Raw genomic sequence first — 2,500 nt, 5'->3', positions numbered from 1 at the left:
CATGGTGACACAAGTCCCCACGAGTCTGTGTGCATTCAGGTTTAAGTCCCCACCTGAATATAAAAAGTACTTCACACACACTCTTGTACAGCTATCTTTATGGGGACTTCTCATATCTGTAGGGATTTGTATGCTATACAAACTGTATATTCGATCCCTTTTCCCCAACTCTACCTTTAAACCCAACCCTTAGCAAACAATCTGCATTTTACATTTACAATATGCTTCATTCTGTGTGATTTACAAGGATTTTTACTTATAGGGACCTCAGTTTTGGTCCCCACTGTGGCATAAGTCCCCATGAGTCAGTGTGCATTCAGGTTTAAGTCCCCACCTGGATATAAGAACCAGTACACACACACACTTTTAGAGCTATCTTTATGGGGGCTTCTCATAGACGTAGTGATTTTTATACTGTACAGACTGTATATTCGATCCCTCTTCCCCGACCTGACCCCTAAACTCAACCCTTAAGCCGCCTTTCCACTGCACACGACTGTCAGAATACGCCCCCTTGTGGCAGCCGCACAGTATTTTCAGTGTTGTCGTGCACCACGAGAAGAATCTGATTCTCATAGTGTCCGAAATAAAGGAGGGCAAAAGCAAGAGCCTTTATCCTCTGTGCGTTTACAAAGTTTAATAGATGAATGAATACTAGAAACTCATAGACCGCTAAAATATTGGAGGGAATGTGGAGACAACATTAAAAATATCCATTTTTATTACTTTCTTACTTACATTTCATTCATTCATTCATTTTCTTGTCGGCTCAGTCCCTTTATTAAACCGGGGTCGCCACAGCAGAATCAACCGCCAACTTATCCAGCAAGTTTTTACGCAGGGGATGCCCTTCCAGCCGCAACCCATCTCTGGGAAACATCCACACACACATTCACACACACTCATACACTACGGACAATTTAGCCTGCCCAATTCACCTGTACTGCATGTCTTTGGACTGTGGGGGAAACCGGAGCACCCGGAGGAAACCCACGCGAAGGCAGGGAGAACATGCAAACTCCACACAGAAACGCCAACTGAGCCGAGGTTCGAACCAGCGACCCAGCGACCTTCTTGCTGTGAGGCGACAGCACTACCTACTTACAATTATGAACAGAAACGTTTTTTTTTAATATAGACTTTTTATAATGCAAAAAATAACCAAATAAAGTCCTATTTCTAATCTCGCACGCACAGATCTGCTTGGACAACACTGGAATACATCATATCTGGTCGACAGGTCGCATGCGGTCTAGTTGCAGGAGTTCAAATATTTCAACGGATCCGCAGCTCAATTCGGATCCGAATTTTCCGCATACGGAGATGTTCAGAACTCAACGCAGCTTCCAGACTGCTCTCCATTGGAAATGAATGACTTCCGGTCTGTCGCTTGTCGAATGTCGTGTGCGGTGGAAAGGAGGCTTTTTGGAAACAATCTGCATTTTTACACTTTCAATATTCTTTATTCTGTGAGATTTATTGGGCCCGCAATTTTGTTCCCCACAGTGGCAAAAGTCCCTGTAAGTCTGTGTGCATTCAGGTTTAAGTCCCCATCTGTATATAAAAACTAGTACACATGCACACACCCTCTTGTACAGTTATCTTTATGAGGACTTCTCATAGACGTAGTGATTTTTATACTGTACAGACTGTATATTCGATCCCTCTTCCCCGACCTGACCCCTAAACCCTTAAGCCGCCTTTCCACTGCACACTACATTTGAACATGACTGTCGGAATACGCCCCCTTGTGGCAGCCGAACAGTATTTTCAGTGTTGTCGTGCACCATGAGAAGAATCTGATTCTCACGGTGTCCGAAATAAAGGACAGCAAAAGCAAGAGCCTTTATCCTCTGTGCGTTTACAAAGTTTAATGGATGAATGAATACTAGAAACTCATAGAGCACTAAAATATTGATGGGAAGGTGGAGACAACATTAAAAATATACATTTTTATTACTTTCTTACTTACATGTATGAATAGAAAAGTTTTTTTTTAATATAGACTTTTTATAATTCAAAAAATAACCAAATAAAGTCCTATTTCTAATCTCGTGCACACGGATTTGCTTGGACAACACTGGAATACATCATATCTGGTCGGCAGGTCGCATACGGTCTAGTCGCAGGAGTTCAAATATTTCAACGGATTCGCAGCTCAATTCGGATCCAAATTTTCCGCATACAGAGATGGTCGGAACTTAACACAGCTCCCGAACTGCTCTCCATTGGAAATGAATGACTTCTGGTCTGTCGCTTGTCGAATGTCGTGTGCGGTGGAAAGGAGGCTTTAGGAAACAATCTGCATTTTTACACTTTCAATATTCTTTTTTCTGTGAGATTTATTGGGCCCGCAATTTTGTTCCCCACAGTGGCAAAAGTCCCTGTAAGTCTGTGTGCATTCAGGTTTAAGTCCCCATCTGTATATAAAAACTAGTACACACGCACACACCCTCTTGTACAGTTATCTTTATGGGGACTTCTCATAGATGTAACGATT

At 42.4% G+C, this 2,500-nt stretch overlaps 1 protein-coding gene and 1 long non-coding RNA gene across 8 annotated transcripts in view; one reads left to right on the top strand and one right to left on the bottom strand.

Annotated features, from left to right (window-relative positions):
- Positions 1–2,500, top strand: part of dlg4a (discs, large homolog 4a (Drosophila)) — a 226,871-nt gene that overhangs the window by 191,830 nt on the left and 32,541 nt on the right. The gene's annotated exons all lie outside the window — the stretch shown is intronic.
- The window catches only part of LOC141385684 (uncharacterized), a 143,269-nt gene continuing 141,475 nt past the window's right edge, over positions 707–2,500 (bottom strand). Inside the window, exon 2 of the long non-coding RNA XR_012406545.1 lies at positions 707–1,100. This is a non-coding gene — a long non-coding RNA (uncharacterized lncRNA). The remainder of the gene's footprint in view (positions 1,101–2,500) is intronic.

Source organism: Danio rerio, chromosome 5, assembly GCF_049306965.1.
Source record: "Danio rerio strain Tuebingen ecotype United States chromosome 5, GRCz12tu, whole genome shotgun sequence".
Classification (NCBI taxonomy): domain Eukaryota; kingdom Metazoa; phylum Chordata; class Actinopteri; order Cypriniformes; family Danionidae; genus Danio; species Danio rerio.
This window is presented reverse-complemented; position numbering and strand designations above follow the sequence as displayed.